This window comes from Notothenia rossii (genome assembly GCF_949606895.1).
Source record: "Notothenia rossii genome assembly, chromosome: 3".
NCBI lineage: Eukaryota > Metazoa > Chordata > Actinopteri > Perciformes > Nototheniidae > Notothenia > Notothenia rossii.
In genome coordinates this window covers 93,677,148-93,703,467 of record NC_136901.1, presented here as the reverse complement: position 1 = coordinate 93,703,467, position 26,320 = coordinate 93,677,148, and the positions used below count along the sequence as shown (strand labels likewise).

The 26,320-nt window shown below is 41.2% G+C and overlaps 1 protein-coding gene across 3 annotated transcripts in view; it reads right to left on the bottom strand.

Moving 5' to 3' along the window:
- htr4 (5-hydroxytryptamine receptor 4) overlaps nucleotides 1–26,320 on the bottom strand; it is a 186,680-nt gene that overhangs the window by 117,951 nt on the left and 42,409 nt on the right. The window contains exon 1 of one of the 3 annotated variants that reach the window (XM_079670847.1): nucleotides 17,634–17,747. The exons of the other annotated variants lie outside the window; for them this stretch is intronic. The gene's annotated coding sequence lies outside the window, so the exon portion shown is untranslated. Of the gene's footprint in view, nucleotides 1–17,633; nucleotides 17,748–26,320 lie in introns of those variants that run through there. 3 annotated transcript variants of the gene reach the window in all.

Sequence of the window (26,320 nt, the reverse complement as noted above, 5' to 3'; positions counted from 1 at the left end):
CCTGCTGATGTTCAGGTGTATATCAGTATGTAGTATCTCTACTTTAAAGAGTTCTCTCCTGCTGATGTTCAGGTGTATATCAGTATGTAGTGTCTCTACTTTAAAGATTCCTCTCCTGTCCTATACATTTATGTTTTCTGCTGCTTTTCGAGAGTGTGTTGGAGAGAAACTAGTCTAGGGATTTTAGCCTTTGCAGACCATTTACATGCACTAAAACCCATATAACACACTACAGGAAAGGGAAACCAACAACATAGCACGATAGGCCTCTTTAACCTTTGCAGAATTCATCCACACAGTGACAAAAAGAGGCTGATGAGTTAATGCAACATTTTGACAGAGTGAAGGTCGTCCTAACAGAGAGGTCAGCGAGAGCATCATGACCTTCAGGATTACCCGCAGGAATAATACAATACAACATAAGCTTCAGCCATATGGGCAGCCGTCAGAAACGATTCATCATCAGGACATTTAAAGCTAAGTCAGCCCCGCACAAACCAAGCAAACTAATCCTCATGTTATCTACTTTATAAATAATACGTAATCCTACAGGGCAGAGCTCACAACCTCAGACAATACAGAGTTGTGTTATGCAGAATGAATACATCAACTTTATGTTGTGAAACTAAACAATTCAACTCAGCTTCCACGTCAATAAAGATGTTTGTTCCTTCATTATTCCTCTGGTCATGGTAGTAATGTGAAGGAAGCTCAGTTCTGTGAAATCCAGAATAATGCTTAATCACTGTCACTCTCTCTCACACACAAACACAATCATGCAATCAGCGACTCCTTACATGATGGATTACTATATTTAACAGATGGCATATGTACAAGATGCTTCACACACACACACACACACACACACACACACACACACACACACACACACACACACACACACACACACACACACACACACACACACACACACACACACACACACACACACACACACACACACACACACACACACACACACACACACACACACACACACACACACACACACACACACACACACACACAACTCCATTTTACTACTTGGAGTCAACAGTTGTATAGATTATTGATCCTGTGATGTTGCTTATAGAGTCCTCTCCTGCTCATCTTGAGGTTGAAATATGTATTTAATGTATGTACTTTAAAGAGTCCTCTCCTGTTGATGTTCATGTGTATATCAGTATATAGTGTCTCTACTTTAAAGAGTCCTCTCCTGCTGATGTTCAGGTGTCTATCAGTATGTAGTGTCTCCACTTTAAAGAGTCCTCTCCTGCTGATGTTCAGGTGTATATCAGTATGTATTGTCTCTACTTTAAAGAGTCCTCTCCTGCTCATCTTCAGGTTGAAATATGTATTTAATGTATGTACTTTAAAGAGTCCTCTCCTGTTGATGTTCATGTGTATATCAGTATATAGTGTCTCTACTTTAAAGAGTCCTCTCCTGCTGATGTTCAGGTGTCTATCAGTATGTAGTGTCTCCACTTTAAAGAGTCCTCTCCTGCTGATGTTCAGGTGTATATCAGTATGTATTGTCTCTACTTTAAAGAGTCCTCTCCTGCTGATGTTCAGGTGTATATCAGTATGTATTGTCTCTACTTTAAAGAGTCCTCTCCTGCTGATGTTCAGGTGTATATCAGTATGTAGTGTCTCTACTTTAAAGAGTCCTCTCCTGCTGATATTCAGGTGTATATCAGTATGTAGTGTTTCTACTTTAAAGAGTCCTCTCCTGCTGATGTTCAGGTGTATATCATAATGTAGTGTCTCTACTTTAAAGAGTCCTCTCCTGCTGATGTTCAGGTGTATATCAGTATGTATTGTCTCTACTTTAAAGAGTCCTCTCCTGCTGATGTTCAGGTGTATATCAGTATGTAGTGTCTCTACTTTAAAGAGTCCTCTCCTGCTGATGTTCAGGTGTATATCAGTATGTAGTGTCTCTACTTTAAAGAGTCCTCTCCTGCTGATATTCAGGTGTATATCAGTATGTAGTGTTTCTACTTTAAAGAGTCCTCTCCTGCTGATGTTCAGGTGTATATCAGTATGTAGTGTCTCTACTTTAAAGAGTCCTCTCCTGCTGATATTCAGGTGTATATCAGTATCTAGTGTCTCTACTTTAAAGAGTCCGCTCCTGCTGATGTTCAGGTGTATATCAGTATGTAGTGTCTCTACTTTAAAGAGTCCTCTCCTGCTGATGTTCAGGTGTATATCAGTATGTAGTGTCTCTACTTTAAAGAGTCCGCTCCTGCTGATGTTCAGGTGTATATCAGTATGTAGTGTCTCTACTTTAAAGAGTCCTCTCCTGCTGATGTTCAGGTGTATATCAGTATGTAGTGTCTCTACTTTAAAGAGTCCTCTCCTGCTGATGTTCAGGTGTATATCAGTATGTAGTGTCTCTACTTTAAAGAGTCCTCTCCTGCTGATGTTCAGGTGTATATCAATTGCTTGAGATGACCAATCACAACAAAACAGAACAAATGAGTTCAATGAAGCGATCATTTTACACAAGTGTATAATGCACATGACCAATAGTTTTGTACAACACTTTTTTAAATATTTACAGGCAGTGTTGTGACACATCAGTGATATTAAAGAGTCCTCCTTTTTGACCTTTTCAAAAGACACATTATGGATTGTGACAAAGCAGAAATGATAAGGATTAAAGATAAGGGATTGAGGATTAAAGAAGCTGACCTTCATGAAAATGTTAACATCATGATTTGGCTGGATATCAGAGGTTAAAGGTGAGCTGTAGAGATTAGTGTGAGTACAATGACTTATGAAACTGTCCTTATGGATAATCTTCATGTTCTACTCTATATGTGCCTGTCAGGAAGATGTATCCTCAAATGCAAATAGAGGACACTGAGAGCATAGTCCAAGTAGTGCTGTAGTTCCTTAATAGCCCAACATTAGCCTCCTTTAGCTTAGCGGTGGTGAATTGAAGTCATGTGACCGTGATGTAGTTCCTTTATAGCCCAACATTAGCCACCTTTAGCTTAGCGGTGGTGACGTGAAGTCATGTGACCGTGCTGTAGTTCCTTTATCGCCCAACATTAGCCTCCTTTAGCTTAGCGGTGGTGACGTGAAGTCATGTGACCGTGATGTAGTTCCTTTATAGCCCAATATTAGCCACCTTTAGCTTAGCGGTGGTGACGTGAAGTAATGTGACCGTGCTGTAGTTCCTTTATAGCCCAACATTAGCCACCTTTAGCTTAGCGGTGGTGACGTGAAGTCATGTGACCGTGATGTAGTTCCTTTATAGCCCAATATTAGCCACCTTTAGCTTAGCGGTGGTGACGTGAAGTCATGTGACCGTGATGTAGTTCCTTTATAGCCCAACATTAGCCTCCATTATCTTAGCGGTGGTGATGTGAAGTCATGTGACCGTGCTGTTGTTCCTTTATAGCCCAACATTAGCCTCCTTTAGCTTAGCGGTGGTGACGTGAAGTCATGTGACCGTGCTGTAGTTCCTTTATAGCCCAACATTAGCCTCCTTTAGCTTAGCGGTGGTGACGTGAAGTCATGTGACCGTGCTGTAGTTCCTTTATAGCCCAACATTAGCCTCCTTTAGCTTAGCGGTGGTGACGTGAAGTCATGTGACCGTGCTGTAGTTCCTTTATAGCCCAACATTAGCCTCCTTTAGCTTAGCGGTGGTGACGTGAAGTCATGTGACCGTGCTGTAGTTCCTTTATAGCCCAACATTAGCCGCCTTTAGCTTAGCGGTGGTGACGTGAAGTCATGTGACCGTGCTGTAGTTCCTTTATAGCCCAACATTAGCCGCCTTTAGCTTAATGGTGGTGACGTGAAGTCATGTGACCGTGCTGTAGTTCCTTTAAAGCCCAACATTAGCCACCTTTAGCTTAGCGGTGGTGACGTGAAGTCATGTGACCGTGCTGTAGTTCCTTTATAGCCCAACATTAGCCGCCTTTAGCTTGGTGGTGGTGACGTGAAGTCATGTGACCGTGCTGTAGTTCCTTTATAGCCCAACATTAGCCGCCTTTAGCTTAGCGGTGGTGATGTGAAGTAATGTGACGGTTTTCCTCACATATTCCAGCATTGTCATGCTCCTGTCCACCTTGCAGCTCTTTGTCACTCCAGGAACAAACCTATACAGGAATGTGTGGAGCAAAACAAAAGCTCACATGGCGACGCTCTGATTCAGATTCTCCCACCTTCCTCCAACATGTAGGCTACTGGGAAGTTCATGGCACCGGTGTAATCAAGCGTTCACAGATAATTATATCATCATAGGACTTATTTGCCACCAGTCTGAAGTCTCCTTGGCAGTGTGTGGAGGTCGCAGCCTGCTGATTCTGGTCTGTAATAAACACAGTCGGGGAGCAGAACGCATGAGAGAGCTAATGGGCGAGGCCGCTGAGAGTCTGTCAGCTCGAATACATTCACACACAGAGGGGAATGATGACCGAGTGAGGAACTGATGGAGCAAAGTGAAAGAAGGAATCACAGAAAGGGAGACTGACATGATAGATCAGGTCTAAACCACCAGACTCAGAGACAGTTTCATCCCACAGGCCATCAGACTGTTAAACACCTGAACTTTTGAAAGAACATGACATTCATCTGTTTGCAACTTACAATTTATTTATCTTATATATCATATTCCATGTACTAGTACAGACTGTTCTTGCACTATTTATATTTATATTTTTGCACATGTCAAAACATTGTCTTGCAATATTTATATTCATGTTGCTCTGTTGGAGGAGCCTGTGACTTAAGTTTTCCATTGACATATGTGTGGTTTAAGATTAAGATCAACCTTTAGTGAAAGACAGTTTTTTGCTCTGGTGTTTTTTCTTTACAATAACACACACACACACACACACACACACACACACACACACACACACACACACACACACACACACACACACACACACACACACACACACACACACACACACACACACACACACACACACACACACACACACACACACACACACACACACACACACACACACACACACACACACTAATGGACTTGCCCCTCTCCAGCTGTGGAAGTTGGACAACATCTCTATTGTGTACATTAGAATATACACAATAGTGTTTTGTGCTGATTATATATTAAATATTATCCAATTAATTTAATTTCTTTCTATTTATGAATTGTTATTAAATTACTTATTCTGATATAGCTTTGGTTTATTGTGTTTAATCAGCTGTTATATGAGGAAGGGGTGCGACTGAGCTTCGGTCATTCGCCTCACGTTACACTGATCCTTTTTGTTTATTTGTTTGTTTAATTGTATGGAAGAAGTACATAAATCATTCAAAGGAAGGCAAAGGAATCAGCGCCTAGAGAGTTTCATTTGGACGGTTATTGTACCGTGTGAGTCAAGAAGCGGAGCCCTGTTAATGTGGCACAGTTTTAAATATCCTACAAGAATGAATGCCACAACATGTGTATTAGTATGAATAAGATATTGATTCAAGATTCAAGGCTTTTGTTTTAATTCGTACATAGCTACAGTGTAGATATATCAATGCAAACCTGAGGTCCCAGGCTCCTCCAACACAGCAACACAATAACACAGATCAAATAGTGCAAGTAAATACAATTAAATAGAATATGTAGTGCCATAAGAGTCTATATACAAGTGGTACATCATGTGTAAGTTGCAAACAGGTGAATGTTATGGATGTTTACTTGTTTGCAGTGAAACAGACACAGGTCCTGATGGAGAGCTTTACTCTGTGTTAGTGTTTCTGTTCAGTCCAGTAGAAAGCCCCAGAGCGTGTTCCTGTCAGCAGACTGAAGCTCATCAAATATTTAATGTCCAGCCACCATCGCTCCTCAGTTTTTTGGAGAGAGTCTGAATGGAGCTGCTGTGTTGTGACACCTTCAGCCTGGGACTGCCTTAGGACCATTTGGCTGTCTCTCTTTTAAAAAAAAACACCTGCCAGGAATCTCACAAAATAAGTGCAGAGGTCTTGAGAAAGGGAACCGGGAAACGGAAATGTTCCTTTGTGTCCTGCTTTCCTTAATGAGGCACCCTACGTTTTAAATGTATTGCTTTTTGTGAACGCACAATTTTACCGTAGCCCTGGTGTCTGACCCTAATAATATACATTTTGCATTTGGACTGCAGATTTTCTTTGGCATTAACCAGTTTTTAAACAGTGCCATACTGTGTTCCCTTCAGTGTTTACTTCCTATCTGTCTTCTTCTGCTGTTCCCTTCAGTGTTTACTTCCTATCTGTCTTCTTCTGCTGTTCCCTTCAGTGTTTACTTCCCGTCTGTCTTCTTCTGATGTTCCTTTTAGTGTGCACTTCCTGTCCGTCTTCTGCTGTTCCCTTTAGTGTGTACTTCATGTCCGTCTTCTGCTGTTCCCTTTAGTGTGTACTTCCTGTCCGTCTTCTGCTGTTCCCTTTAGTGTGTACTTCCTGTCCGTCTTCTGCTGTTCCCTTTAGTGTGTACTTCCTGTCCGTCTTCTGCTGTTCCCTTTAGTGTTTACTTCCTGTCTGTCTTCTTCTACTGTTCCCTTTAGTGTCTACTTCCTGTCTGTCTTCTGCTGTTCCCTTTAGTGTGTACTTCCGGTCTGTCTTCTTCTGCTGTTCCCTTCAGTGTTTACTTCCAGTCTGTCTTCTTCTGCTGTTCCCTTTAGTGTGTAGTTCCTGTCCGTCTTCTGCTGTTCCCTTTAGTGTGTACTTCCTATCTGTCTTATTTTGCTGTTCCCTTTAGTGTGTACTTCCTGTCCGTCTTCTGCTGTTCCCTTTAGTGTGTATTCCTGTCCGTCTTCTGCTGTTCCCTTTAGTGTGTACTTCCTATCTGTCTTATTTTGCTGTTCCCTTTAGTGTGTACTTCCTGTCCGTCTTCTGCTGTTCCCTTTAGTGTGTACTTCCTGTCTGTCTTCTTCTGATGTTCCCTTTAGTGTTTACTTCCTATCCGTCTTGTGCTGTTCCCTTTAGTGTGTACTTCCTATCTGTCTTATTTTGCTGTTCCCTTTAGTGTGTACTTCCTGTCTGTCTTCTGCTGTTCCCTTTAGTGTGTATTCCTGTCCGTCTTCTGCTGTTCCCTTTAGTGTGTACTTCCTATCTGTCTTATTTTGCTGTTCCCTTTAGTGTGTACTTCCTGTCCGTCTTCTGCTGTTCCCTTTAGTGTGTACTTCCTGTCTGTCTTCTTCTGATGTTCCCTTTGGTGTTTACTTCCTGTCCGTCTTCTGCTGTTCCCTTTAGTTTGTACTTCCTGTCCGTCTTCTGCTGTTCCCTTTAGTGTGTACTTCCTGTCTGTCTTCTTCCGCTGATTTCTCGGACGTCCAGCTTGCTGTCTTTTAACCTCTCCTTCTCTTGTTCATTTTTAAATTTCTTTAGTGGGGAAAGTTTAGCCATCCAACGTTTTCTGCTCTCAAATATTTGGGTCAACCATTTTCCTCGTAGTCTTGGTCTCTAACCCTCAATATGTCAGAAAAGCTTCAAGAAACGTTTTATTTTATTTTTTAAGGACTGTTCATTCACTTTCATCACTTGCAGTATTCGATTCATTTCCAGCAATTACGCTCTAGCTATTTTGCATATGACAATAACATCTTTGGTCTTTTTGTAAACCCGTATTTAGAGTCAGTTTGACCCATTCCATTGAAAGCTTTTCTGTAGTTGACTGTCAAATGTGGCACCCTAGAATTATCATCAACGCTTTTTGTAACATAATCTTTCTAAGGGAAGGAGCAGTTATACAATCCATCATCTTGAAAGTGACGTCACATTCATCTGAAAATGTGCAAGAGACTTTCTAAGGGAAGGTAAGTACAAAATAAGTCAAAAGAAAGTGTCATGGGACTGAAAGTAGAGCCAGATTCAGGAGAACACGACTTCTAACGTTGTCAGGTCGCCGTAGTGTTTCACACCTCGCTAACTTGCCATCCAGAAGTCGCTTTCATTTTCACACAACATGGCCGACACAGGGTCACACGTTACACTTAGACCTTTCCCAGGGAGGAATCATGTGAGAGGTCCCACAGGAAATGATGTGATAACATGCACTGAGACGACTGGCACACATGTTCACATAGAAGCCTGTAACATAAGTTATAGCCTCTCGAAGAAACAACAACTTTGGATGGTTTTGCAATTGGTTCACACAGACCCCAGTTTTGCCCCTAAACACATACAGTCCCCTCCAAAACTATTGGAACAGCGAGGCCATTTGCTTTACTTTTGCTGTACACTGAAAACAATTCACAAAAGATGAATATGAGAGAAAAAGGTCAGTATTTCAGCTTTTGATTCCAGTTATTTACATCTAGATCTGTTAAAAAATTGAGAAGATGGAACCTTTAGTTCAAACACACATTTTTGAAACGCTGAAATACTGACGTTTTGTCTCATATTCATCTTTTGATGACATTGTTTTCAGTGTACAGCAAAAATTAATCAATTGGCCTCGCTGTTCCAATAGTTTTGGAGGGGACTGTATATTGCGCTCTCACAAGTCCAGATTAGATTTAGATTACAGATCTGGGATGCATTGTATACGTATACTTGCAGTTCCAAGTCAAGTTCATACAGGGGCTGGGGCTCGATTGTAAAATGTGTTTTCCACGGACAAGACCAGGGTTAGGGTTAGGGGCTTTCTTTAGATAATTTAAACTGTAGTGTAAGTATCTTTATTGACGAAAGTGTGTCTGTAAAATGTAAGCGCATGTACAGTACTTTACTGTAAACACACTTATACTACAAGTATCTTTAAGTATTTAAGTAAGGGTGATGTACAGTTCCTCAAAGCACTTGACACGTCTTACAAGCACATCCACACATGCTACACAGCTAATAACACTAAGTAAAGACTTCACAACGTTCATTCAAACTTTTTCAGTGTGTGTTGGTGAATAATAAATGTTAATCCCAAAAAATAGCACGTTTGTGAAGACTTGTGTACGAAGAAAAAGTATTCCTGTATACAGTACCTCAATGTCCAGTATGCTTCTTGGCTACCAAAATCAAAATGAGATTGAGAATCAGATATTTGTGTCAGTATTCTTTTCTAAAACGGATATGTAGCACTAAGACAGGAAGACACACACGGAACATCACTTGTTTAACCTGTGTTGAGGCCAGACCAGACACATTGGTTATTGCCGGTTAATTCAATCCACCTCTTGCCTGCAGTGAGGTCAACCAGTGTCATTGTTTTAAACAACCATTTTATTTATCGACTTCAAAACAGTTTAGCTCCTTAACTCTATTAAAGAAACAAAACATGTTCACCAAACTGCTGATGCAGAAAGAGCAGCTGAAGTACTTTAGAAAAACACAAGTAGAGAATATAAAAGCAGCGCAACACTTGCGTACCATGCTGTGAATGGATCTGGCCCTTCCTACATCCAGGACATGGTTAAACCGTACACCCCAGCACGTGCACTCCGCTTTGCATCAGCCAAACAGCTCGCTGCACCCGCACTGCGAGGGGGACCCAAGTTCCCATCAGCAGAAACACGTGGGTTTGATATCCTGGCTCCAAAATGGTGGAATGAGCTCCCCATTGAAATCAGGACAGCAGATAGCTTACACATCTTCTTCAGACTGAAAACTCATCTCTTTAGACTCCACTTCGAGAGATAGAATTACTAACAAAGCACTTATAAACTAATAAAGGGCTGGCTTATCTAAAGCCAGTTGAGTAGCACTTGAAATGTTTGGCTCTATGAAACCTGATGTACTTATATGATTCTGTTTTCTTCAAGTTTGTATTTTCTTGGTCGAATGCACTTATTGTAAGTTGCTTTGGATAAAAGCCTCAGCTAAATGCAATGTAATGCAGTAGAGACTAATTTATGAGAGATTTACACATGATTGGATGACGTCAAATGAACACTCAACATGTATAATATTATTATATATACATATCTCTTGAGTCAAAGTACAAACCTCTTCCTACTCTTATTGCCAGCAAGGGCTGTTTAAAATGTAGATTTGGTAAATATAAGAGTGTGTTAAATGTACAATATCACGACATCAGAGGAAGTGAGGAGAATAGATTTACACATCAAACTATTTAAAATGACTAGGTATGCACACGTTATTAATAATAGGAGAACAAAACAAAAGTACACCATGGTAAAAAAGTAGCAGTATATTTGTTTAAAAAAAGTGACTGTATTGAATTAAAGAGGTAGCTTTTCTGTATGCCAATTGTAGATGAACTGAGAGAAAATAACGAAAAACGTTAACAAATAAAATGAACAAAAAACGTTAACTTTAAGACAAAACTATAAGTGGTCAAATGCAAAGTTGTTTTGGGGCTTTAGGACTCTACATTAGCAGGTGGTCCTCCAATGGTTTGGGGACCAAGGTTTTAAACCTCATGTTTAGCACTTTGGCTGTCGGTTTCTCTTGTGTGAAATGTTGAATAAATAACGTTTTCTGTTCCTAACCATTGGTGCTCATCAAACATCCGACTGATCATCGTTATCTACTCATCCATACTCTTCCTCTTTTCATTGGTGTCATTCAGGTTTCAGTCTGCCAGCTCATTAGCTCCAACGCAGCGACCCGGTGACCGCCTCGTCTCACATTTCCTCAAACCAGCAGGGAGTCCTGTCCTGCAGCCGTAATGCTTCAGAGTCGAGAGGCATGACTGACAACATGCCAACACTCTGGTCGACTCGTGCACAACGGGTGTCAAAATGCGCTATTGAGACGAGTCGAATAACATTTAGGAAATTGAAAGGCCACGTTCCATTTCACTCTCGTGTATTTTTTAACAATTTGGAAAAATAAAAGGTTGATATTGCAGATACTGAAAGAAGCACAGACACACACACACCAAACACTCACACAGTGCAAAGATAATTACACATTTCGTTCAGCAGGATAATCTCCACATATTAAGCCCACTTTATGATGTTTGAAAGTAAAAAGCTAATGTTGGGCTTTAAAGGAACTACAGCACGGTCACATGACTTCACGTCACCACCGCTAAGCTAATGGAGGCTAATGTTGGGCTATAAAGGAACTACAGCACGGTCACATGACTTCACGTCACCACCGCTAAGCTAAAGGAGGCTAATGTTGGGCTATAAAGGAACTACAGCACGGTCACATGACTTCACGTCACCATCGCTAAGCTAAAGGTGGCTAATGTTGGGCTATAAAGGAACTACAGCACGGTCACATGACTTCACGTCACCATCGCTAAGCTAAAGGTGGCTAATGTTGGGCTTCAAAGGAACTACAGCACGGTCACATGACTTCACGTCACCACCGCTAAGCTAAAGGAGGCTAATGTTGGGCTATAAAGGAACTACAGCACGGTCACGTGACTTCACGTCACCACCGCTAAGCTAGAGGTGGCTAATGTTGGGCTATAAAGGAACTACAGCACGGTCACGTGACTTCACGTCACCACCGCTAAGCTAGAGGTGGCTAATGTTGGGCTATAAAGGAACTACAGCACGGTCACATGACTTCACGTCACCACCGCTAAGCTAAAGGTGGCTAATGTTGGGCTTCAAATGAACTACAGCTTATCTGTATCAGTGGATAGATTGGCTCAGTGAAAGGAAACACACCATGATTTAACAATATGGCGTCAAATGCTAAGATCTGGTTCAATTTGGGAGCTTAGTTTGACTCAAAATCCTAAAACAACTATGGGGAGTAATGGATTTCATGTAACAAAGGAAAGTAATCAGGCTACAAACATTTTATATTCAGACTTATTTCTTCGATTTAGGACTTTTCTGAGAATTCGACTTCCTTATTTTTACTGAGAATAGGATTTTTATTTTATAATTGGATTTTCCTTTTTTTTTTTTATTAGATTTTTTCTCAGAACTAGACTTTTTTCCAAATATTTGACTTTTCTGAGAATTTGACTTTTTTCTGAGAATTTCTTATTTTTATTGAGAATTAGATTTTTATTTTAGAATTTCATTTTAATTTTTGTTCTATTAGATTTTTTCTCAGAACTTCACTTTTTTCCAAATATTTGAATTTTTACTGAGAATTTTACTTTTTTTCCCGGAATATTTCTTTTGTAAGAATTTGACTATTTTCACAAAATGTGTCTTTTTCCTCAGAACTTCACTTTTTCCCGGAAAATTGGGGAATCTAAATTTTTTCCCAGAATCTACATTTTTTTTAAACTATATTCGACTTCTTCCCCATAATTTGACTTTTTTCCCAGAATTAAATATTTCTCAGATTTTTTGATATTTTTCTCAACAATTGACTTTTTCTCCAGAATTTGAATTTTTCTAAATGTAATCTCAGAACAATAGTTGAGAAGGACCTAAATGCTGAAATAATACCAACATTTTGCCCATCAGCGTTCAGGATTAGGGGATACATGTGTGGTTCTAGCCTCTATCAGACTGTTTGTCAGTCTTTATTGCACTCTGTCGACTCGAGAGGTTTCAGTTCGTCTTTGCCAGATTGTCTCCTCACACCAGCTGCCGTTCTACCTCCAATCCTCCCTTATGTTTTAATTAGCTCCAATGATCTGTCTGCTCCGGTGTTCTCATCTCAAACTGAATCCCTGGTACTAACAACTTTCCCCATCACTGAGCAGAAATAACCCTTTAGACATCTGGACAGACTCTTGCTCTTGATGTTCCCTCCCTGTTGTAACTTCTTTTATTTAAGGCAGTAAAATTATTTGTTTATTTGCTTCTTGACAAAAGTTAAGGGTGGAATGTTTGAAAGGAAATGCTTATATTTTGAAGTGTAAGTATGTGTCCTGCTCAGTCTCTTTCCTGTTATGTTTTGAAGGGAATACGAGTATGTCGAGTGCATTTTACCCATCTTCTACCGGTCTTGTTGGAAACTGTTTTATTAAAGGTCACCTATTAGGCAAAATCCTCTTCTCCATGTCTCTTCTACATCAACATGTGTCCCCTCTTCTTCATGTCTCTTCTACATCAACATGTGTCCCCTCTTCTTCATGTCTCTTCTACATCAACATGTGTCCCCTCTTCTCCATGTCTCTTCTACATCAACATGTGTCCCCTCTTCTCCATGTCTCTTCTACATCAACATGTGTCCCCTCTTCTTCATGTCTCTTCTACATCAACATGTGTCCCCTCTTCTCCATGTCTCTTCTACATCAACATGTGTCCCCTCTTCTTCATGTCTCTTCTACATCAACATGTGTCCCCTCTTCTCCATGTCTCTTCTACATCAACATCTGTCCCCTCTTCCTCATGTCTCTTCTACATCAACATGTGTCCCCTCTTCTTCATGTCTCTTCTACATCAACATGTGTCCCCTCTTCCTCATGTCTCTTCTACATCAACATGTGTCCCCTCTTCTTCATGTCTCCTCTACATCAACATGTGTCCCCTCTTCTTCATGTCTCTTCTACATCAACATGTGTCCCCTCTTCTCCATGTCTCTTCTACATCAACATCTGTCCCCTCTTCCTCATGTCTCTTCTACATCAACATGTGTCCCCTCTTCTCCATGTCTCTTCTACATCAACATCTGTCCCCTCTTCCTCATGTCTCTTCTACATCAACATGTGTCCCCTCTTCTTCATGTCTCTTCTACATCAACATGTGTCCCCTCTTCTCCATGTCTCTTCTACATCAACATGTGTCCCCTCTTCTTCATGTCTCTTCTACATCAACATGTGTCCCCTCTTCTCCATGTCTCTTCTACATCAACATGTGTCCCCTCTGTGGAAAGAGACTCTCCCCCCCCCCTGAGACCTGGGATATATTGATGAAAAACAGGATAATAGGGGACCTTTAATATAAAGTAAAAACATTGAATTTGGACTAGACTCGCAGCTTCTATGACACAACAGTCTCAGAGCACGCACGCTGATGACCGTTTGGTTTAATTTGTCAGTGGTATTCACACGTGGCTGCCTGGTGGTGAGGGGGGAACATCCAGCTGCCAACTGAGTGGATCTCCAGGCAGTTAATGCTGTCACTGAGTGGATCCTTCACTCACAATATCCCTCATGTCTGGTGAAGGAGAACTGGTGTCATTCTGGCGAAGAGGACAGCGTTGTCTTGCATCCAAAAGACGAGGAAACACACTTCAGTACGTCATGATTGATTCCTCAATTTAATTTAAATGCTAATTTGGTTTTGAAGGCAGTCTTGGGGCTCTTCACTCTCAATGGTGAGATGCAGTCTTGTTTTAGTTCTTGTATTTCATTAAGGATTAGTAAGATCCTGTTGATTCTCATTAAGTAACACATGGAGGGCTAATCTAAAACAGACCAATACTAAGAACAATTAGCTAAATAGGGACACTAGGCAAGGCAGTCATTAAAGAAAAAAGACCACCTCTAGGGTTTACTTCCTGTCTGTCTTCTTCTGCTGTTCCCTTTAGTGTTTACTTCCTGTCAGTCTTCTTCTGCTGTTCCCTTCAGTGTTTACTTCCTATCTGTCTTCTTCTGCTGTTCCCTTCAGTGTTTACTTCCTGTATGTCTTCTTCTGCTGTTCCCTTTAGTGTTTATTTCCTGTCTGTCTTCTTCTGCTGTTCCCTTTAGTGTTTATTTCCTGTCTGTCTTCTTCTGCTGTTCCCTTTAGTGTTTATTTCCTGTCTGTCTTCTTCTGCTGTTCCCTTTAGTGTTTACTTCCTGTCTGTCTTCTTCTGCTGTTCCCTTTAGTGTGTACTTCCTGTCTGCCTTCTTCTGCTGTTCCCTTTAGTGTTTATTTCCTGTCCGTCTTCTTCTGCTGTTCCCTTTAGTGTTTACTTCCTGTCTGTCTTCTTCTGCTGTTCCCTTTAGTGTTTACTTCATGTCTGTCTTCTTCTGCTGTTCCCTTTAGTGTTTACTTCCTGTCTGTCTTCTTATGTTGTTCCTGTCACTACATGATCTGCCGCCCTGCCCTATCTGCAGTGCGCATGTTCAAGATGGTCCGCCATATTTGACAACTACATACGGCAACTCTAATAGGACACTTGACACAGCGGCGTTTGGCAAAGCAGAAAAAGAACACAAAAAAAACGACAATATTAATTGTCTCTGCCCGGACGAGAAATGAATTGAACTTCTGTTAGACAGCTATCATACTGAATAAATATCTACTGTGAATGTATGCAAAAATGTATGGCATATAGCTGTCTAACAGAAGTTAAATCCATTTCTCACTTATTCTGACAATGTACTTAACCCCAATTAAAAGAACCCAATAAAAAGAGTTGTTAAATAATAGTGAAGTCACGTTGTAATAACAATAACTCATCTCTCTTGAGTTTTATTTTTCAGCTTTGCTAAAAGCCACTATGTCAAGTGTCCTACCTGGGTTGCCGTACGGAGTTGTCCAATATGGCGGACCATCTCGCACATACGCACTGCAGATAGGGCAGGGTGGCAGATAGGGCAGGGCGGCAGATCGGGTAGTGACAGTTCCCTTTAATGTTTACTTCCTGTCAGTCTTCTTCAGAGGCCTGTACTACGAAGCTTGGTCCAAAAATTAGATCGCTCAAGCCAGCCGTGTCCTATCTAGTTAGGGGCGCGTTCACATGAAAGAGGTGGTATTTGGAGCATTCGACCAATCACAAACATGGACAAGCGTACTGACAGCGCAGCGTCATACTTCCTGAATGAAAAGTCAACTTTAATATTAGTCAAATATGAAGAAGTTAAACTTTAAACATCCATGACTTAAACACTTTATCCAGGATCAAAGCCACATAGCTGCAAGGTGAATACAGAAAAAGTGTCTCTCTTCTTCTGTTGCTTTCTCTGACGTCCAGCTCTCTGTCTTGTATCGGCTTTCCTTCTCTTGTTCTCTCATTCTTTTTTTTTACTGTGAACAGTTTAGTCATCATGAATCAAAAGATCGTGCTCTCCACAAATATAAAAATGTATATAAAAAAATTAGTGTTTTCTGATTAAATTAACAACCTCAGGAATGTCCAAATTGACCAATCAGAATCAAGTATCCCACTAAGCTGTGCAATAAATGATAATAAAGGACTTGCTGTTGCATGCAAAACCACTCTGCAACGTATAAAGTCTATTCCCTCTCCAGGAATATGGCTCATTAAGATATCGATCCAGGACTTAAAGATGACGCAGTGAATCATCCACGTGTTTTATAATGCTGGAGAAGAAGGTACAGAACGAGCAAAGAAAAGTAAGGAGGATAATAAGATAAGAAAGTGATCAGAGAGACAAGAGGCTGAACAGAAGAAGCTCTTTGCTCCTTGTGGGGAGCTCCTTCATTGATTCCTGATTTAAAATGACACCAGATGGTATCTCATGAGCACTTGCTTTGCTAAATGTCAGCATGGTCTCAGGTTAAGGCCTTTCGCTGAAATCAAACGCATTTTAATCGCACTTATTTTTGCACCGCGGAACGTTTCTCACTGGATGAGTTTCAGGGGTACCGATTATACTGGAGCACCAACTAACGTTCATGACTTCAAACAACAACAAACCACAGTGAACAATAGTCAAACATGAACGAAGAAGCTGATGAGACCGCTTTGGTTGGCCCCGTGGATGGGATATTTTGTTTTAAAAAACGGACGGATGGTAGCGTCGATAAGAGCACGGTTGTTTGCAAATTATGCAAAAAGGAATTTGCATATCACCGCAGCACATCAAGCCTCAAGTATCACCTCAATGCAAAACATATAGCAGCTAGCGTGGAAGCTAGCGTGGACGTTAGCCCGACTCGGAGTACAAGGACCCACACCCAATTCGCGTTGATCAAACAGTGGCCTATGCAACAGAGAGATTTTATTTTTCATCAGGATATTGGAAGAACAGGAGGGATTGAGGTCAATCACTGGCACTTTTTTATTTTATTTTAAATGGTACACTTTATGTTGAACTATTTATTATGTTGTTGGTGCAACTGGCACTTTATGTTGAACTGTTTATTGTTTTGGCCAAGGTTATTGAGAGAGTTGGACTGAAATTGATTAGATTTTTTAAACCAACTGTTGGTAAATCAACAAAGTCTGTTCTGGCCTCTGAAGCAACAGAGAGATGTTTTCTAATAGTCAGGGTTTCCAATGTTCTGAATGTACTTGAAAGTATTGTGTTTTACTTCAAAAACAAAGTGTTATAGTTTACAGAAGGTCTACCTACCTATAGGCTACCTGAATCTCTGAAATGTACTATATTCCTAAATATGCTATTGCTACACTTTATGGCAAAAATGTCACTTTTCTGTTGGTCTTGGTTAAGGACCTCCTTGAAAAAAATAAACAATGTTTTGTTGCTTAAGTTTATGTATTCAGTCATTATTCAATGGTATACTAAAATCCATGTGGAAAAAATTGCTTCTCACTGTTCTCAGGTCAGATATTTATATGCGATTAAAAATGCGATTAATTAATTACAAAGCCTCTAATTAATTAGATTAATTTTTTTTATCAAGTCCCGGCCCTAATAAAAATATAAAAAATCTCGTAAAGAGGAGAAAAAGTCAACTTCTAAATCTCTCATTACATCACATCACACGTCACTTGTTAGACGCTTCTATCCAAAGCGACTGACATACTCAATACTGTGGCCAATCCCCACAGGAGCACTTTGGGGTGAAGTGTCTCAGGGACACAACGACATGCTGACTGCAGTGGGACTCGAACTTGCTATCCCCTGATTCGAAGTTCAGCCTCAGCCTCCTTATTCTGCTCTTTTCTAATATCCTGAAACTCCTTCTCCTTTCAGTCACTTAAAGAAACATTTAACTCACCAGACTCATAGCTGATCTGCAGATGTGGCGTCGCTTCTCCATACAGCTTAACAACATTTATATGTGTAAGTCAAGAAGCACGCGGTAAATCCAAGCGTCTGTCTGAGTGTCCTTTGCACCGTGAAACTGCATGTACTGTACAGACACCATAAACACAGCGGGGCAGAGACACACCAGGAAGTAGCTCTGCAGGGTTATAGGGCGGTTTCAGGCCCTTTGGGTCTTCATTTCTTTAAGTGATTTCCTACTTTTTTATATTTTGAATAATCCCTTATCCCCAGAGTCTTTAACATCCTATGTCTTCATCTAAAAGCAGGAGGTATTGGATTATAAGCATGGTCTCGGTGCGCTTGGATCTTTCCAAGTTTAGATCCATTCTGTTTAGGGAGACAAAAGCACTCCCAGTGAATTACACTTGCTTTAAATAAAGAAATAAAGCTTTGGTCCAAAAATAATCAACACAGAAAGAGAGGTTATTTTTGTCGAAGCCTGTCTGGGTTTATCTGGTGGTTTTGTAGAATATTTCTTTGCATTCACAAGCAAAAAGCACTCTGATTGTCTTTGTTAGATTTGAATGTTGGACTCAAGCTTTGACTCTGCCTTGAAGCAATTAGTCAATAGACAGAGACTTCAATTCATGGTTTCATTGAATCGTTATCAAGGACATGTGTCTGTGTTTGTGTGTGTGTGTGTGTGTGTGTGTGTGTGTGTGTGTGTGTGTGTGTGTGTCTGTCTGTCTGTCTGTCTGTCTGTCTGTCTGTCTGTCTGTCTGTCTGTCTGTCTGTCTGTCTGTCTGTCTGTCTGTCTGTCTGTCTGTCTGTCTGTCTGTCTGTCTGTCTGTCTGTCTGTCTGTCTGTCTGTCTGTCTGTCTGTCTGTCTGTCTGTCTGTCTGTCTGTCTGTCTGTCTGTCTGTCTGTCTGTCTGTCTGTCTGTCTGTCCGTCCGTCCGTCCGTCTGTCTGTGTCTGTGTCTGTGTGTGTGTGTGTGTGTGTGTGTGTGTGTGTGTCTGTCTGTCTGTCTGTCTGTCTGTCTGTCTGTCTGTCTGTCTGTCTGTCCGTCTGTCTGTCTCTCTGTGTGTCTATCTATTTTAATGTCTGTCTGTCTGTCTATTTAAACGTCTGTCCGTCTTTCTTAGTGCACAGGAACAGGTGAGATTTCAACAGCATGAGCCATAAAAAACTGCAGGACTGTCCAAAGAGCACCAAGTGACTAACAACTATGTAACCACTGTCACTGAGAAGACAGAGTCATCCATTCATTGCAAAATCGATGCCACGTCTCACATTCACGCAAATATACTGCACTTTTAAAACATCCTGTCCAACGTATACAATTTGCGGAGCAGCCACTTCTGAGAAAATCTGTACTTTGTTTGAGAAAAGAATGGGAAAATAAATGGAGGACAAATTGTAAAAACTACTGTTGATAATTAACATATTCTTGATTACAAGTCTCCCTAAAAGTATTGCAAATGTACGCACAGAGGAAAACAAATCTTCTCTGCGCGCTTCGTACTACCTAAAGCAAAGAAGTAACATTTCCCTAAACAATGTTTTATGATGCTTTCAAGGAGCTCATGTCTTGAGAAAAATGGAAGTCATGTGACCGTGCTGTAGTTCCTTTATAGCCCAACATTAGCCATCTTTAGCTTAGCGGTGGTGACGTGAAGTCATGTGACCATGCTGTAGTTCCTTTATAGCCCAACATTAGCCTCCTTTAGCTTAGCGGTGGTGACGTGAAGTCATGTGACCGTTCTCTAGTTCCTTTATAGACCAACATTAGCCTCCTTTAGCTTAGCGGTGGTGACGTGAAGTCATGTGACGTGCTGTAGTTCCTTTATAGCCCAACATTAGCCACCTTTAGCTTAGCGGTGGTGACGTGAAGTCATGTGACCGTTCTCTAGTTCCTTTATAGACCAACATTAGCCTCCTTTAGCTTAGCGGTGGTGACGTGAAGTCATGTGACGTGCTGTAGTTCCTTTATAGCCCAACATTAGTCACCTTTAGCTTAGCGGTGGTGACGTGAAGTCATGTGACCGTGCTGTAGTTCCTTTATAGCCCAACATTAGTCACCTTTAGCTTAGCGGTGGTGACGTGAAGTCATGTGACCGTGCTGTAGTTCCTTTATAGACCAACATTAGTCACCTTTAGCTTAGCGGTGGTGACGTGAAGTCATGTGACCGTGATGTAGTTCCTTTATAGCCCAACATTAGCCGCCTATGTAAATGACATTCTTAAGCAATACCTCCACCATCCTCTAACATAGATACTTAACTTTCTCTCACCACAATGCAGCCTCTCGTTGTGAATTATTGAATATTTTCTACAACCTTACACCCCCGACATTTGAATGAGTCATGACTGACAGCCTGCTCCCTCTCGTTCAGGAACAAAGTCCACGCTGCTTAACCTTTATAAAACTGGAGATCACACGCCGGTGCAATTGGCTAATACTTCAAGGTGAATGAAGGAACAATGATTATTCTTTGCCTCCCCTCGGGTGTTTTTATTATCCTTCAATGAGGAAGAAATAAACGACAGTTAAGCCTTCAGTCTGACGGCCATAAATCAGAAACCTCCCACTAACCGCTGTGTTGGTGTGTTATTGGTATTCAGGAAATCAGCCTCCACGAGTGCATCATCACCCTAACTGCCAAGTGGTGAACAGTCTCTTTCCCTTCTGAGCAAGTGAAATATAAACCAAAGAGCCATCAAAGCTTCACGACTAAAATAAAACACTCATGCTCCTATTGGCCATCGCTCCAACCCATTGTACGTGATAGGCTAAGGGGCGGGACCTCTCTAAGCCGGTTGACCAATCACAACAGAGCCGGCCAGCTAACCAATCAGAGCAGACTGGGCTCTGGTTTCAGAGAGAGGGTGAAAATAGGCACTGCAGCACAGGAAGTGTGAGAGAAATAAAGAGCTTTTTGAAAATTAAAGTAGAGACACTACATACTGATATACACCTGAACATCAGCAGGAGAGGACTCTTTAAAGTAGAGACACTACATACTGATATACACCTGAACATCAGCAGGAGAAGACTCTTTAAAGTAGAGACACTACATACTGATATACACCTGGACGTCAGCAGGAGAGGACTCTTTAAAGTAGAGACACTACATACTGATATACACCTGAACATCAGCAGGAGAGGACTCTTTAAAGTAGAGACACTACATACTGATATACACCTGAACATCAGCAGGAGAGGACTCTTTAACGTAGAGAAACTACATACTGATATGCACCTGAACATCAGCAGGAGAGGACTCTTTAAAGTAGAGACACTACATACTGATATACACCTGAACATCAGCAGGAGAGGACTCTTTAAAGTAGAGACACTACATACTGATATACACCTGAACATCAGCAGGAGAGGACTCTTTAAAGTAGAGACACTACATACTGATATACACCTGAACATCAGCAGGAGAGGACTCTTTAAAGTAGAGACACTACATACTGATATACACCTGAACATCAGCAGGAGAGGACTCTTTAAAGTAGAGACACTACAAATTGATATACACCTGAACATCAGCAGAAGAGGACTCTTTAAAGTAGAGACACTACATACTGATATGCACCTGAACATCAGCAGGAGAGGACTCTTTAAAGTAGAGACACTACATACTGATATACACCTGAACATCAGCAGGAGAGGACTCTTTAAAGTAGAGACACGACATACTGATATGCACCTGAACATCAGCAGGAGAGGACTCTTTAAAGTAGAGACACTACATACTGATATACACCTGAACATCAGCAGGAGAGGACTCTTTAAAGTAGAGACACTACATACTGATATACACCTGAACATCAGCAGGAGAGGACTCTTTAAAGTAGAGACACGACATACTGATATACACCTGAACATCAGCAGGAGAGGACTCTTTAAAGTAGAAACACTACATGCTGATATACACCTGAACATCAGCAGGAGAGGACTCTTTAAAGTAGAGACACTACATACTGATATGCACCTGAACATCAGCAGGAGAGGACTCTTTAAAGTAGAGACACTACATACTGATATACACCTGAACATCAGGAGAGGACTCTTTAAAGTAGAGACACTACATACTGATATACACCTGAACATCAGCAGGAGAGGACTCTTTAAAGTAGAGACACGACATACTGATATACACCTGAACATCAGCAGGAGAGGACTCTTTAAAGTAGAGACACTACATACTGATATACACCTGAACATCAGCAGGAGAGGACTCTTTAAAGTAGAGACACTACATACTGATATACACCTGAACATCAGCAGGAGAGGACTCTTTAAAGTAGAGACACTACATACTGATGTACACCTGAACATCAGCAGGAGAGGACTCTTTAAAGTAGAGAAATTATATACTGATATACACCTGAACATCAGCAGGAGAGGACTCTTTAAAATAGAGACACTACATACTGATATACACCTGAACATCAGCAGGAGAGGACTCTTTAAAGTAGAGACACTACATACTGATATAAACCTGAACATCAGCAGGAGAGAACTCTTTAAAGTAGAGACACTACATACTGATATACACCTGAACATCAGCAGGAGAGAACTCTTTAAAGTAGAGATGTCACAGTAGGAGCACAATATATCCTGTTTCAATGGAATACACGTATATATATATATATATATATATATATAATATATATATATGAAACAAAAAATCAAGCGATGTTAACTAATCAATCTGACGTTGTTCAGACACAAAGCAAAGTAAGTTTTAGAGCTGACGTCAATAAAGCACTAATTTATGAAGACAGGCTTCATAACTCTGACGCATAAACATTTGAAAATGACACGAGTGAAAAGTCTTGAAATGTTGACTTTACAAAATAGATACCGACCGCAGTTCACTAAAGTTGGCACAGAAGAAGCAAGTCAAATGTCCCTTTGAGTTTGACACAACTATCTTAATTGCAACTGTGTTTTTTAAATGAGCTCCTCTTGTTAAATAAAGATTCTTTCATTAACTTGTCGACAACCCACATTCATTGTGTTTAAATGGCTTGTTTTATCCAACCCAAGTGTATTTGATTTACAGTGAAAGTCAATATCAACAAAACACATTTTAAAGCAGCCAATGTGTGTTGTTTTTTGGATGAACTATGAATTGATTAAAACCCTCTCCCTGCAGCTGGCGGTTCGGCTCCACCCTCTGACATTAAACCCAACAACATGAACTCTCCCTCTGAGGAATTGTTTGTAAACTGAAAATCCAATAAAGACTTTATTAAAGGTGGCCATTAAAAGTGACGGAGAGCCCTATAAACACAGAGTGATCTCGCCGGGGAGCCAGCACGAGTTCCAGCCCCATTAACCTTAACGTTTCTGCAGCATGGAGAGGAGCATGTAGGTCACACACACACACACACACACACACACACACACACACACACACACACACACACACACACACACACACACACACACACACACACACACACACACACACACACACACACACACACACACACACACACACACACACACACACACACACACACACACACACACACACACACACACACACACACACATCTTCACATCTCTGCAGAGGCTCCGTAACGAAAGAAACTGCTACCTGTTAAACACACAGATAAGAAGCTGGCAGGAAACACAGCGGGAGAACTTCCTGCTGGGCCTGGTGTGTGTGTGTGTGTGTGTGTGTGTGTGTGTGTGTGTGTGTGTGTGTGTGTGTGTGTGTGTGTGTGTGTGTGTGTGTGTGTGTGTGTGTGTGTGTGTGTGTGTGTGTGTGTGTGTGTGTGTGTGTGTGTGTGTGTGTGTGTCATAACACTGGTAGTCTTAAGCAGCAGTTCCTGGCACAGTGGTGCAGAGCTGATAAAGTGAGAGCTTCAGAGTCCACGGAGTTATAAACCATCCGTTTACAGAGCGGCTATCTGTGAGATTAGATCCTTTATTCTGCTGAGAGCTGGAAACTTGGAGCAATAAACTGATAAAAATTCTTCTGGGCTTCGCTCACCCTTCACAGGGAAAGTTTAATTGGAAAGAAGAGACATTCTGGTTGTCATTTCTATCCATTGTACAATATTGAATTGATAACCCTGCGCCATAAAAACACAGATCGACAGCAGCTACTGTTCGGTGTCACACATAATAAATCAGAGCTTACTTTTCCACATTCATACTGCAGGTTTATTCGTTGTCTGATGGAGAAGTTGTTCGCCTCCAACACACCCAGGACTTTGTTTTTGGTTTTTTATGCTTCTTAGTTAACATTAAGCTATCTGACTCTTTCCTGCTGCAACAAATGTACATGTCCCCTCTTTGGGATGAATACAGGTATTCTGATTCTGATTTTAAAGGTCACCTATTATGCAAACATGTTCCTGTCTCTTCTACATCAACATGTGTCCCCTCTTCTTCATGTCTCTTCTACATCAACATGTGTCCCCTCTTCCTCATGTCTCTTCCACATCAACATGTGTCCCCTCTTCTTCACGTCTCTTCTACATCAACATGTGTCCCCTCTTCTCCATGTCTCTTCTACATCAACATGTGTCCCCTCTTCTTCATGTCTCTTCTACATCAACATGTGTCCCCTCTTCTTCATGTCTCTTCTACATCAACATGTGTCCCCTCTTCCTCATGTCTCTTCTACATCAACATGTGTCCACTCTGCTCCATGTCTCTTCTACATCAACATCTGTCCCCTCTTCCTCATGTCTCTTCTACATCAACATGTGTCCCCTCTTCTTCATGTCTCTTCTACATCAACATGTGTCCCCTCTTCTTCATGTCTCTTCTACATCAACATGTGTCCCCTCTTCCTCATGTCTCTTCTACATCAACATGTGTCCCCTCTTCTCCGTGTCTCTTCTACATCAACATGTGTCCTCTCTTCTTCATGACTCCTCTACATCAACATGTGTCCCCTCTTCTTCATGTCTCTTCTACATCAACATGTGTCCCCTCTTCTTCATGTCTCTTCTACATCAACATGTGTCCCCTCTTCCTCATGTCTCTTCTACATCAACATGTGTCCCCTCTTCTTCATGTCTCTTCTACATCAACATGTGTCCCCTCTTCCTCATGTCTCTTCTACATCAACATGTGTCCACTCTGCTCCATGTCTCTTCTACATCAACATGTGTCCCCTCTTCCTCATGTCTCTTCTACATCAACATGTGTCCCCTCTTCTTCATGTCTCTTCTACATCAACATGTGTCCCCTCTTCTTCATGTCTCTTCTACATCAACATGTGTCCCCTCTTCCTCATGTCTCTTCTACATCAACATGTGTCCCCTCTTCTCCATGTCTCTTCTACATCAACATGTGTCCCCTCTTCTTCATGTCTCTTCTACATCAACATGTGTCCCCTCTTCTTCATGACTCTTCTACATCAACATGTGTCCCCTCTTCTTCATGTCTCTTCTATATCAACATGTGTCCCCTCTTCCTCATGTCTCTTCTACATCAACATGTGTCCCCTCTTCTCCGTGTCTCTTCTACATCAACATGTGTCCTCTCTTCCTCATGTCTCTTCTACATCAACATGTGTCCCCTCTTCTTCATGTCTCTTCTACATCAACATGTGTCCCCTCTTCTTCATGTCTCTTCTACATCAACATGTGTCCCCTCTGTGGAAAGAGACTCTGAAAGTTTCAGGAACAAAGATTCTCTCTCTTTTTGATCCATTTCTATAAAAACCTGTCTGAAAATGAGCTGATCAGATTTTGCCCACTTTATGATGTCATAACGATGTGTTGTCTTGTGTAGCCATTAGCCAATCAGCAATCAAGGTAACCCGCCCCCCCCCCCCCCTTATCACCTGAATCTCCTCTAGAGCACCATTGAGTTCTTTGTAACCAAATGTCTCTCAGAGGGGCGTGGGGAGGGGCTCCTTATTTTTCATCTAAAGTAACAAACAGAGAATCAGCACTTTGGAAACAGTGCTGAAACAGAGGGGATTATGGGTAATGCTGCAATGATCTGTTTGGTGTTCCAGCCAATCAGAGACAGGCTGTGGATATATCTGAGACCTGTGATATATTGAGTATAATAGGGGACTTTTGTGCCTCTGGCCTGTTTTATCCTGAAACCAGCTCAGATGTTAGTAAGAAAGAAAAAAGTATTGAAAGTGGAACAGTGGGGGTTCGGCTACAGATAGCATCAGATCATCACAAGAGCTCCATGTTACTAATGAGACACCATTCACTGGGCCTCAAATCTCACACACACACAAACTACATACTGATATACACCTGAACATCAGCAGGAGAGGACTCTTTAAAGTAGAGACACTACATACTGATATACACCTGAACATCAGCAGGAGAGGACTCTTTAAAGTAGAGACACTACATACTGATATACACCTGAACATCAGCAGGAGAGGACTCTTTAAAGTAGAGACACTACATACTGATATACACCTGAACATCAGCAGGAGAGGACTCTTTAAAGTAGAGACACTACATACTGATATACACCTGAACATCAGCAGGAGAGGACTCTTTAAAGTAGAGACACTACATACTGATATACACCTGAACATCAGCAGGAGAGGACTCTTTAAAGTAGAGACACTACATGCTGATATACACCTGAACATCAGCAGGAGAGAACTCTTTAAAGTAGAGATACTACATACTGATATACACCTGAACATCAGCAGGAGAGGACTCTTTAAAGTAGAGA